General features: G+C 46.0%; 1 pseudogene; it reads left to right on the plus strand.

Annotated features, from left to right (window-relative positions):
• Positions 1-10,859: 10,859 nt before the first annotated feature.
• Positions 10,860-12,594, plus strand: LOC100972598 (small ribosomal subunit protein uS2-like; annotated as a pseudogene).
• Positions 12,595-13,032: the final 438 nt, after the last annotated feature.

Genomic DNA, 13,032 nt, shown 5'->3' on the forward strand with positions numbered 1-13,032 from the left:
GGCAGGTGGATCACCTGAAGTCAGGAGTTCCATACCAGCCTGGCCAACATGGTGAAAGATTTCTTTCTTTTTTTTTTTTTTGAGATGGAGTCTCGCTCTGTTGCCCAGGCTGGAGTGCAATGGCAAGATCCTGGCTCACTATAACCTCCGCCTCCCGGGTTCAAGCAATTCTCCTGCCTCTGCCTCCTGAGTAGCTGGGATTACAGGTGTGTACCACCACGCCCAGCTAATTTTTGTATTTTTAGTAGAGATGGGGTTTCACCATGTTGGTCAGGCTGGTCTCGAACTCCTGACCTCATGATCTGCCTGCCTTGGCCCCCAAAGTGCTGGGATTACAGCTGTGAGCCACCACGCCTGGCCGGTGAAACCACATTTCTACTAAAAATACAAAATTAGTTGGGAGTGGTGGTGGGCGCCTGTAATCCCAGCTACTTGGGAGGCTGAGGCAGGAGAATCACTTGAACCCAGGAAGTGGAGGTTACAGTGAGCTGAGATCGTGCCATTGCACTCTAACCTGGGCAACAGAGTGAGACCCTGTCCCAAATAAATAAATTAATAAATAATTTAAATTTTTTAAAAATAATTAAACTGAGTAAAGCACATTGTCCTCCCTAATGTGGATAGTTCTCATCCAATCAGTTGAAGGCCTGAATAGAGCATAAAGTCTGACTCTTCCCCGAGTAAGAATTCTTCCTGCCTGACTGCCTTTGAAACAGAGAACATTGGCTTTTTCCTACCTTTGAACTGAACATCAGCTCTTCCTGAGTGTCAAGACTTTCACCCTTCAGGCTGGAACTCCACCATCAGCTCTCCTAGGTTTCCAGCTTGCAGACTCACCCTACAGATCTTTGGATTTACCAGTAAAAAAAAGCCTCTGTAATTGCACAAACCAATTCCTTTATATATATATAAAATATTAATATATATTATATAATATATTAATATATTTATATGTAATATATACCTATTAATATAATATGTTTTATATAGTATATAGAGAGAAGATATATATTCTAGATATACAGAAGATATGTATCTATAACATATATAGATATGTATTTATATATAAGATGTATATTCTATATATACAGAAGATATATATTCTGTATATTCATACGTATATATAGAAGATAAATATATATTCTATTTCTCTGGAGAACCTTTACTAATACAGGTGGGCAGGAATGGAGGTGAGAAAAAAATGGCCATCATTAAAGTTTGAAAGTTCTCATTTAGTTTGAGGGCAGCAGACTCATAGTAGAGTTGACCTTCAGCTGGGCCTTAAAGGTATCATTTCTTTTTTTTCTTTGTTTAGATGGAGTCTCACTCTGTCGCCCAGGCTGTAGTCCAGTGGCGTGATCTCGGCTCACGGCAACCTCCATCCTCCCAGGTTCAAGCAATTCTCTGCCTCAGCCTCCCAAGTAGCTGGGATTACAGGCGCCACCACGCCCAGCTAAGTTTTTGTATTTTAAGTAGAGACGGGGTTTCACCATCTTGGCCAGGCTGGTCTTGAACTCCTGACCTTGTGATCCACCCGCCTCAGCCTCCCAAAGTGCTGGGATTACAGGCATGAGCCACCGCACCCGGCCAAAGATATCATTTCTATAAGTAGAGATGGATGGATTGGAGAGGTGAGGGAGAAGATAGAGAAAACTCCAAGCAGAAGCAACAGTATGAGCAAAGACAAAGACAGGAAAATTCTGGCTGCATTCAAAAAATAAAGCATTACATTAGTACAGCACTTTATAGTTTACTGTTTCCACACACCCTATTGAGGCATCATATAGGAAGCAATAAAAATTGGGACTCAGACGGGTTTGGCCAAGATTGTGCCACTGCACTCCAGCCTGGGCGACAGAGCGAGGCTCTGTCTCAAAAAAAAAAAAAGAAAAAAGAAAATTGGGACCTAATAGAGAATAAACTTCTCAAAGGACCCATGTACCTAGACCTCAGTTGCTATTTCCCACCCCTAAGCCCATGGTCTCTAGAGTTAAGTACAATCTACTCAGCCAGGTGCGAGGGCTCACGCCTGTAATCCCAGCACTTTGGGAAGCCGAGGCGGGCAGATCACCTGAGGTCAGGAGTTCGAGACCAGCCTGACCAACATGGTGAAACCCCGTCTCTACTAAAAATACAAAACTAGCCCGGCGTGGTGGCACATACCTGTAATCCCAGCTACTCAGGAGGCTGAGGCAGGAGTATCGCTTGAACCTGGGAGGCGGAGGTTACGGTGAGCCAAGATTGCACCATTGCACTCCATCCTGGGCAACAAGAGCAAAACTCCGTCTCAAAAAAAGAAAAAAGTACAATCTACTCAAACACTTACCAGTCTGGCCCCAGGATGCCTTTTCTTCCTCTTTCTTCTGAGTCCTCTCTCAAATATACTGTGTTTCAGCCAAAGAAGATTTGAAAATTCCAGATGTACCCCAGGAACCAGAAAACCCTCTGGGTTTAGGTGACAACTGATGTAGCCAACTTGAAATATCCAAATCCTGGCCAGGCACAGTGGCTCACGCCTATAATCCCAGCACTCTAGGAGGCTGAGGCGGTGAATCATTTGAAGTCAGGAGTTCAAGACCAGCCTGGCCAACATGGTGAAACTCCCTTGCTACTAAAAATACAAAAATTAGCTGGGTGGGGTGGTGCATGCCTCTAGCTGCAGCTACTCGGGAGGCTGAGGCAGGAAAATCTCTTGAACCCGGGAGGTGGAGGTTGTATTGAGCCAAGATCATGCCACTGCACTCCAGCCTGGGCGACAGAGCGAGACTATTGTCTCAAAAAAAACCAAAAAAACAAAAAAAAAAAAACCAAAAAAGGCCAAATCCTAAATGACCAGCAGAGAAAACTGAGAAGCAACCCATCTATTCATAAAATCCTCAAAACGCTCATGAACTGGCAGCTCCAAGTACCTCTGGAACTGAGTTTGTGTGTCTCTGAGTGTGTGAGTGTGTAAACAAGGAGGACTGGTTGAAAGCTGTTTGAGAAGCACCCTTCATTACTGAGTAACTACCCCTCCCTCCCTCCCACAGAAATCTGCAAGCTTGTTCTCTGTACAGGATAAAACAGAGAGTCTCTGAACTGGGTGATACCAGGCACATTTGACAGCATGGCTATGGCTTGTAAACTAGGGAACTAAGGGACTGCGTATGCCGAATGCCCCAGGCTGAGACCCACAGCCCTCTGCCTCCTTTCGGGGGCCAGAACACTGGCAGGCTGGCCTGTTCCCTCCTAGAAGGAGATTCTTCTCTGGGTAACCTGACTGGCCCCAGACGAAAGACCTAAAGATCCAGACATGTGGGGACTCCCCCAGCAAACAGTCCCGTCCAGATGCCCACCACGTGAGTTTCCAATCAGCGCCTTCGTTCCCATGTCAGAGCTTTCTCTTTGCTACTCCCCACCCACGCTGCCTGGCCCTCTGCACTGGGGGTATTCCAGGAAGAGACCACATGAGCAATACCCCACACCCTCTGACTAGCAGTTGGTCTAGACAACGCAGAACCCGGAAGACCAGAGGGAGGAGGAGCGTGAGATCAAGGTATCTGTTCCTCTGGTTCTTCTCTTAGAGGGTTCCTCTCTTAGGCTGCCTGTGTCTCTCAACCAAAGGTTGTAGCTCTCCTATACTCTGTCTTTGTAAATGGCCATTTTGTAAAGAAATCCTCCTAAAATAATCCTAACTTGAGTAAACCATATGTTTACTGTAAGGACTTAACTGATATTTGCCTGTCTTATAAATAATCAGTCAAAGATCACCAGACAGCTGAAAAAAACCTCAGACATGGAAGATAAAAACAAATGAGCAAAAAGCAGACTGAAAAGCAATTTGCAGAAATAGTTTCTACGCAGGAAGAAGAAAACTTCAAAAGAAAAATATCAAATAATACTTCAGAGAGGCCAGGCACAGTTGCTCACACCTGTAATTCCAGCACTTTGGGAGGCTGAGGTAGGTGGATCACCTAAGGTCAGGAGTTTGAGACCAGCCTGGTCAACATAGTGAAGCCTCGTCTCTACTAAAAATACAAAAATTACCCAGGCATGGTGGCGCGTGCCTGTAATCCCAGCTACTCAGGAGGCTGAGGCAGGAGAATCGCTTGAACCTGGGAGGTGGAGTTTGCCGTGAGCCGAGATCGTGCCATTGCACTCTAGCCTGGACAACAAGAGCGAAACTCCGTCTCAAAAAAAAAAAAAAAAACAGGAGAACAGGAGGACACATGAGTTTGGAGCTTCATACAAACGTGTGGTCAATAACAGAACAGGCCTGTATTTACCTGTGTACAAAAACGCCTGTGTGTCTGCAGCTACAGACAACCTACTATGAAACCACTAATCATTTCCTCATTGCTTTCAGATTCAGGCTTCTCCTCCAGACATGCTTAGCTGTGGTTTAGGAGCTGCTACGCTTATGGGGTCTTTCCAGTGTCTTCCTAGCGCCTTCCTTTCCTCTCCCAACCCCTACGCCCTCTGCCCTCAGGGTTCCCAGGTTAAACAATCAAGATACACACTTCCGCCTCTAGGCACCACGCCCCATCCTCTTCCTGGAGCTCCACCCACAACAAGGTACTGAAGAGGAGGAAGTAGAGAGGAAGAACACTAGATTATTGAATAAATAACCTGAGAATTGAATAAATTGGAAGTTAGCCCTATTGTTAATCTTTGAACCATGGGAAATGGTAGCATGGGAAGAATGACCCCTAAAGCCACTGAGTTGGGGTGGGGCTGGCTCTCCTCCACTTAAAACCCCTCAGGGCTCTGGCTTATTCCCAGAATAAGGCTGAAATCCCTTCACCGAGAAAAGGGTTCTGCAGAAGTCACCCTGCTTTTCTCTCCTGCCTCATCTCTTGCCACTTTCTCCTTGTTATCTGGGCTCCAGCCACAATAAACAATGTTCTTGCAGACAAGAGCATTGACTTCATGTGGGCAAGTGTGGCTCTTGTCCCGGGCCTCATGGTTAGAGGGCCCTGAATTATTCACACATGTGCACACACACATTTAACACACACTGCTCCTCTGTCATTAGGGATCGGGTGCTTTTTGCTGACCTAGAGAAACCCCATGCCTGAAACCTACTCATCTGCTCTCAGGAGAGGTAGTAATTGTCACTGCTCATTGATAAACACTCCCTGTCTTCATTGGAGCAGGCCCAGGGGTTGTTGGGTTTAACTCCATCCCAAATTCCAGAGATGAGCCAGGTTGATGTAAGCTAGTCGGGGGATCTCCCTCCACCTGTCTCTTCCCTGTACCTACAAGCATGCACAAACAGGGCACAGCACTTCCCTGGTCAAAGGGCTTGGTTCAATTGAGGATAGAGCAGTGGATGGCACAGGAGACACTCCCCTCCCTTGCTCTGAATCAGGCAGAGTGTAGATGTGAGGCCTGGGAATGATAACAGCCATTTAGTTCCCCCAAGATAAGCCAGACTTGGAACATTGCCACTTGACACCCCCATTACCCAAAGACAACTGGAGATAGCTGAGCTAAAGCTCAAGCATCGTCATTTGGAGGTTGGTTGGTTTGTTTGTTTGTTTGTTTGTTTGTTTGTTTTGAGACAGGGTCTCTGTCACCTGGGCTGGAATGCAGTGGCATGATCTCGGCTCGCTGCAACCTCTGCCTCTTGGTTTCAAGCGATTCTCCTGCCTCAGCCTCCCCAGTAGCTGGGATTACAGGCGTGCACCACCATGCCCAGCTAATTTTTGTATTTTTAGTAGAGATGGAGTTTCACCATGTTGCCCAGGCTGGTCTTGAACTCCTGACCTCAAGTGATCTGCCTACCTCGGCCTCCAAAAGTGCTGGAATTACAGGCATGAGCCACAGTGCCACTGCACTCCAGTCTGGGCGATAGAGGGAGACTTTGTCTTAAAAAAGGGCCAGGTGCAGTGGCTCACTTCTGTAATCCCAGCACTTTGGGAGGCCGAGGCGGGCAGATCATCTGAGGTCAGGAGTTCGAGACCAACCTGGCCAACATTGTGAAACCCCATCTCTACTAAAAATACAAAAATTAGCCAGGTGTAGTAGCTCACGCCTGTATTCCTAGCAACTCGGGAGGCTGAGTCATGAGAATCGCTTGAACCTGGGAGGCAGAGAATGCAGTGAGCCAAGATCACACCATTGTACTCCAGCCTGGATGACAGAGCAAGACTCTGTCTCCAAAAAAAAAAAAGAAAGAAAGAAAAAGGAAAAGAAAACCATTGCCCTCAGGTCACATCTGGCCTACTACCTATTTTTATACAGCATGTGATGGTAAATCTCATGAACATAAAAGACACACAGGCACACGTTACAAAATAGTACATACTACATGATTCCATTTATATAAGGTGCAAAAATGATCTATAGTGTTGGGGATCAGGATACAGGCTATCTTTGGGGAGATGGGGAATATTGTCTGAGACAGGACACAAAGGGATGTTTGTTTGTTTGTTTGTTTGTTTTTGAGATGGAGTCTTGCTCTGTAACCCAGGCTGGAGTGCAGTGGTGCCATCTTGACTCACTGCAATCTCCATCTCCCAAATTCAAGCGATTCTACTGCCTCAGACTCCCGAGTAGCTGGGATTACAAGCGTGCACCACCACGCCTGACTAATTTTTGTATTTTAGTAGAGACGGGGTTTCACCATGTTTATCAGGCTGGTCTTGAACTCCTGACCTCAGGTGATCCACCTGCCTTGCCCTCCCAAAGAGCTGGGATTACAGGCATGAGCCACGGCGCCCGGCCAAATAGTATTTTTATATACCTTTTTATTAAAATATATTATACGTAGCTGTGAAGTGCATTAATGTGAAGTGCATAGTTCAATAAAGCTTTGCATAGGAATACATCCAGGAAAGCACCACCCAGATTAAGATATAGAACTTTTTTTTTTTTTTTTTTTTTCAGACGGAGTTTCACTCTTGTTGCCCAGGCTTGAGTGCAATGGCACAATCTTGGCTCACTGCAACCTCCACCTCCTGGGTTCCGGCGATTCTCTTGCCTCAGCCTCCGGAGTAGCTGGGATTACAGGCATGCGCCACCACGCACAGCTAATTTTTGTATTTTTAGTAGAGACAGGGTTTCTCCATGTTGGTCAGGCTGGTCTTTAACTCCTGACCTCAGGTGATCCGCCCACCTTGGCTTCCCAAAGTGCTGGGATTACAGGTGTGAGCCACTGAGCCTGGCAAGATATAGAACATTTCTGTATCTAATAAAGACATCACAGATTGTTCCTCCCTACCCCCACCCTTCCACCCCCTGAAAGGTTAACCATGGATTTGTTTTGCCTCTCTTGATTCTAGCATAAATGAAGTCACACACAGTTACCTTTTGTGCCTGGCTTATTTTGTTCAGCAGAATGAATGTGAGATTAATTCATGCTGTTGGGTTATCTATTGCTCATTCTTTCTATTGCCATATATTACCTCATTATATGAATATAAAATGTGTTTATTCTCCAGGTGATACTCTTGAGCTATTTTGACATTTTGGCTGCTGTGAGTAATGTTGCTGTAAACAATCTTGAACTTGTCTTTTGATGGACATATGCACGTCCTTCTCTCACCTAAGAAGTGAATTTTCTGGTCATAGGGTGGGCATACTTTTAGATTTAGTAGTTAGCTAATACAGTGGTAGATGCTGCCAAACTGTTTTCCAAAGTGTATGAACCCACCAGGCATGGTCAGTGATCACGTCTGTAATCCTAGCACTTTGGGAGTACAAGGGGGGAGGATGGCTTGAGCCCAGGAGTTCAAGACCAGCCTGGACAACATAATGAGACCCTGTCTCTTAAAAAAACAAAAACACTGCTAAATTTGACCGGCTTTAAAAAAAATATTTTAAACAAGTTTTTAAAAAGTGCATGAACCAATTTATAATCCCACCAGCAAAATATAAAAGTCATAGTTGCTTCACATTCTTGTCAACACTTGGTATTGCCATTCTATTTTAGTTCTTCTAGTTATGTAGTAGTGTCTACTTGTGGTTTTAATGACATTTCCCTGTGGTTAAATACATTTCATATTTATTGTCCCTTTGGATATCATCTTTTTTTGAAATGCCCACTAAAATATTATGCCCATTTTTTAGATGGATTACTTGTCTTTTATTTATTTATTTGTAGTTATTTATATATTCCAATGTAAATTGTTTGGGTATGTGTAATTCAGATATCTTCTGCCAGTGAAGCTGCATCTTCACTCAGTGATGACTTTTTTTTTTTTTCTTTTTGAAACAGAGTTTAGCTCTTGTTGCCCAGGCTGGAGTGCAGTGGCGCGATCTCAGCTCACTGCAACCTCTGCCTCCCAGGTTCAGGCGATTCTTCTGCCTCAGCCTCCTGAATAGCTGGGATTACAGGAATGCACCACCACGGCCTGCTAATTTTGTATTTTTAGTAGTGACGAGGTTTCTCCACGTTGGTCAGACTGATCTCGAACTCCTGACCTCAGGTGATCCGCCCGCCTTGGCCTCCCAAAGTGCTGGGATTACAGGCGTGGGCCACCGTGCTTGGCCATTGATGACTTTTAAGAAACAGCAGTGGCCGGGCACGGTGGCTCACGCCTATAATCCCAGCACTTTGGGAGGCCAAGGCGGGCGGATCACGAGTTCAGGAGATCAAGACCATCCTGGCTAACACGGTGAAACCCCATCTCTACTAAAAATACAAAAAAATCTAGCCAGGCGTGGTGGTGGGTGCCTGTATTCCCAGCTACTCAGGAGGCTGAGGCAGGAGAATGGCGTGAACCTGGGAGGCGGAGCTTGCAGTGAGCTGAGATCGTGCCACTGCACTCCAGCCTGGGCGACAGAGCGAGACTCGTCTCAAAAAAAAAAAAGAAAAGAAAAACAAGAAACAGCAGTTCTGGGGCTGGCACGGTGGCTCACGCCTGTAATCCCAGCACTTTGGGAGGCCGAGGCGGGCGGATCATGAGGTCAGGAGATCAAGTCCAGCCTGGCAAACGTGGTGAAACCCCGTCTCTACTAAAAATACAAAAATTTAGCTAGGCGTGGTGGCACGCAGCAGTAGTCCCAGTGACTTGGGAGGCTGAGGCAGGAGAATCACTTGAACCCAGGAGGCAGAGGTTGCAGTGAGCCGAGATTGCGCCACTGCACTTCAGCCTGGGTGACAGAGTGAGATTGCATCTCAAAAAAAAAGAAAGAAAGAAAGAAAGAAACATCACTTCTTGGCTGACTGGGTGCACTGCCTATGAGTTAGCCCTACTCTACAAGGAGCAGTAAAAAATAGATACATAAAAATACATTTTAAAAAAAGGAAACAGAAGTTCTTCATTTTAATAAAATTTCTTTCTGTTGATATTTTAATTTTATGGTTAATACTTTTGTGTCTTCTTTAAATCTTTCTCTACTTCAAGGTGATAAAAATAGTCTTGTTTTCTTCTAGGAGATATATTGTTTTACCTTGACCATTTTGGCCTATGATTTGTTTTGAATTAATTTTTCTTGGTACATGATGTGAGGTAGGGGTCAATATTTATTTTTTCCATATATATCCAACAACTCCAGCACTATTTATTCAAAAGAACATCTAATTGTTTATAGTATATAGAAACAGAATTAATTGGCTAGTCTCAGTGGTTCACATCTGTAATCCTAGCTCTTTGGGAGGCCAAGGTGGGTAGATTACTTGAGTCCAGAAGTTTGAGATCAGCCTGGGCAACACGGGGAAACCCCATCTCTACAAAAAATACAAAAATTAGCCAGGAGTGGTGGCACCTGCCTATAGTCCCAGTTGCTTGGGAGGCTGAGGTGGGGAGGATAGCTTGAGCTCAGGAGGCTGAGGTTACAGTGAGCCAAGATTGTGCCAGTGCACTTTAGCCTGGGTGATAGAGCAAAACTCTGTGTCAAAAGAAAAAAAAAAGGGAATACAATTAATTGGCATGGGTGAACAAGGTCAGGTCCAGGGACTCTGGCACCTTGCTGCTTAAGAAATGTCTTCCCTTAGTGAGGAGCACCTCTGCCTGGCCGCCAACTATCTGGGAAGTGATGAGGGCCTCTGCCCGGCCGCCGCACCGTCTGGGATGTGAGGAGCACCTCTGCCTGGCTGCCGCCCCATCTGGGAAGTGAGGAGCGCCTCTGCCCAGGTCCCCACAGTCCGGGAAGTAAGGAGCACCTCTGCCCAGCCGCCAACTGTCTGGGAAGTGAGGATCACCTTTGCCTGGCTCCTGCCCCATCTGGGAAGTGAGGAGCGCCTCTGCCTGGCCGCCAACCGTCTGGGAAGTGAGGAGTGCCTTTGCCTGGCTGCCCTCCCATCCAGGGAAGTGAGGAGTGCCTTTGCCTGGCCACCAACCGTCTGAGAAGTGAGGAGCGCCTCTGCCCGGCTGCCAACCATCTGGGAAGTAAGGAGTGTCTCTGCCCAGCTGCCAACTGTCTGGGAAGTGAGGAGGGCCTCTGCCTGGCTGCCAACCGTCCAGGAAGTGAGGAGCGCCTCTGCTCGGCTGCCAACCGTCTGGGAAGTGAGGAGCGCCTTTGCCTGGCTGCTGCCCCATCTGGGAAGTGAGGAGCGCCTCCGCTTGGCCGCCAACCGTCCGGGAAGTGAGGAGCGCCTCTGCCGGGCTTCTGCCTCATCTGGCAAGTGAAGAGCACCACTGCCCGGCCGCCCCACCGTCTGGGAAGTGAGGAGCGCCTCTGCCCAGCCTCTGTGCAACCTTCCAAGTGTGAAGTGACAGCCTTGTGTGTGATCTTTTCTGTCTTCCCCAAGTTTGCATTTTTGACATTAAAGTTTACTTTTTAATTAAAAAAAGAAATTTAAAAAAAAAAGAGATGTCTTCTCTTTCAGAATGTGCCTTGCACACGTGCTCTTCTGAATGCCTGGCTATTTGGTGAAGTTGCCTGGCCTGCTGATTCCTAGTCTATGAAAGTGGTGAAACTGCTTTTTCCGCGCTACCTACAGAGGGGTCCATACCGCGTTGTTCTGGATTCCCGTCGTAACTTAAAGGGAAATTTTCACAATGTCCAGAGCCCTTGATGTCCTGCAAATGAAGGAGGAGGATGTCCTTAAGTTCCTTGCAGCAGGAACCCACTTAGGTGGCACTAATCTTGACTTCCAGATGGAACAGTACATCTATAAAAGGAAAAGTGATGGCATCTACATCATAAATCTGAAGAGGACCTGAGAGAAGCTTCTGCTGGCAGCTCGTGCCATTGTTGCCATTGAAAACCCTGCTGATGTCAGTGTTATATCCTCCAGGAATACTGGCCAGAGGGCCATGCTGAAGTTTGCTGCTGCCACTGGAGCCACTCCAATTGCTGGCCACTTCACTCCTGGAACCTTCACTAACCGGATCCAGGCAGCCTTCCGGGAGCCACGGCTTCTTATGGTTACTGACCCCAGGGCTGACCACCAGCCTCTCACGGAGGTATCTTATGTTAACTTACCTACCATTGCGCTGTGTAACACACATTCTCCTCTGCGCTATGTGGACATTGCCATCCCATGCAACAATAAGGGAGCTCACTCAGTGGGTTTGATGTGGTGGATGCTGGCTCGGGAAGTTCTGCGCATGCGTGGCACCATTTCCCGTGAACACCCATGGGAGGTCATGCCTGATCTCTGCTTCTACAGAGATCCTGAAGAGACTGAAAAAGAAGAGCAGGCTGCTGCTGAAGAGGCAGTGACCAAGGAGGAATTTCAGGGTGAATGGACTGCTCCAGCTCCTGAGTTCACTGCTACTCAGCCTGAGGTTGCAGACTGGTCTGAAGGTCTGCAGGTGCCCTCTGTGTCTATTCAGTAGTTCCCTACTGAAGACTGGAGCGCTCAGCCTGCCACGGAAGACTGGTCTGCAGCTCCCACTGCTCAGGCCACTGAATGGGTAGGAGCAACCACTGAATGGTCTTAAGCTGTTCTTGCATGGGCTCTTAAGCAACATGGAAAAATGGTTGATGGAAAATAAATAAACATCAGTTTCTAAAAAAAAAAAGAAAGAAAGAAAGAAAGTGGTGAAACTGTTTAGTGAACAGCCTTTGGCCAAGAAGAAGACTTATGACTGGTATCCAGATTACAATACTTATTTTGTACTCATGGGGACATTCTTATGCCTTGGCCTCTACAGAGATGAGCATCAAGATTTTAAGGATGAGCCAGGCACGGTGGCTCATGCCTGTAATCCTAGCACTTTTGAAGGCCGAGGTGGGTGGATCACCTGAAGTCAGGAGTTCAAGACCAGCCTGGCCAACATGGTGAATCCCCGTCTCTACTCAAAATATAAAAATTAGCCGGGTGTGGTGGCAGGAATCTGTAATCCCAGCTACTTGGGAGTCTAAGGCAGGAGAATTGCTTGAACCCAGGAGGCGGAGGTGGCAGTGAGTCAAGATAGCGCCACAGCACTCCAGCCTGGGTGATAAGAGCAAAACTCTGTCTCAAAAAAAAAAGAAAGAGAGAGAGACCAATCTGGCCAACAAAAAGACCACATCTCTCAAAAAAAAAAAAAAAATTAAGGATAAACAAATGTGTTTAACACTTTTCCTGTCTGCCCCAGGAATATTTGCCAGCAGTGCTTGTGGTGACAGTGTTTACCTCGAGATAACTTTGCCAGGAGATATCTCGTTTTTATTATTATTTCACATCGCTCTAGTATATCACATCTTTGGAAACAAAAGGCATCATTCTATTCATAGCATTCTGTTTCTAGTAGTGGTATTTCCATTTACAAAATATAGTAATTCTCGATCACTGAAAATGTCAAATGCTAGAAAATGTAGCATTCCTACACTTGATGTTAACATCATTCTGGAACAGTTGCTGGCTGAAGATTCATTTGATGAATCGGATTTTTCCTAAATAGATGATTCTGATGATTCAGGCAATTCTGATGTTAGCTCTGTTCAGAAATAACTCCAAGAACAGTTTCGATATTTTATTTTCATATTGAAAATCAGTCAGATTTGCTTCAGCCTCAAAGAGCCTGTTTATGTAAAATTAAATGAGTGCTGGCAGTGAACTGCACTTTTTTTTTAAATGGGAAATTAAAGAAGCTCTGTGTAACTTGATTGCCTCTGTAAAGAAAAAAGAAAATAAATAAATAAAAGAAGCTCCATGGAAGGGGGAAACCAAGT

The sequence above is a fragment of the Pan paniscus genome, chromosome 1, assembly GCF_029289425.2.
Source record: "Pan paniscus chromosome 1, NHGRI_mPanPan1-v2.0_pri, whole genome shotgun sequence".
Classification (NCBI taxonomy): Eukaryota; Metazoa; Chordata; class Mammalia; order Primates; family Hominidae; genus Pan; species Pan paniscus.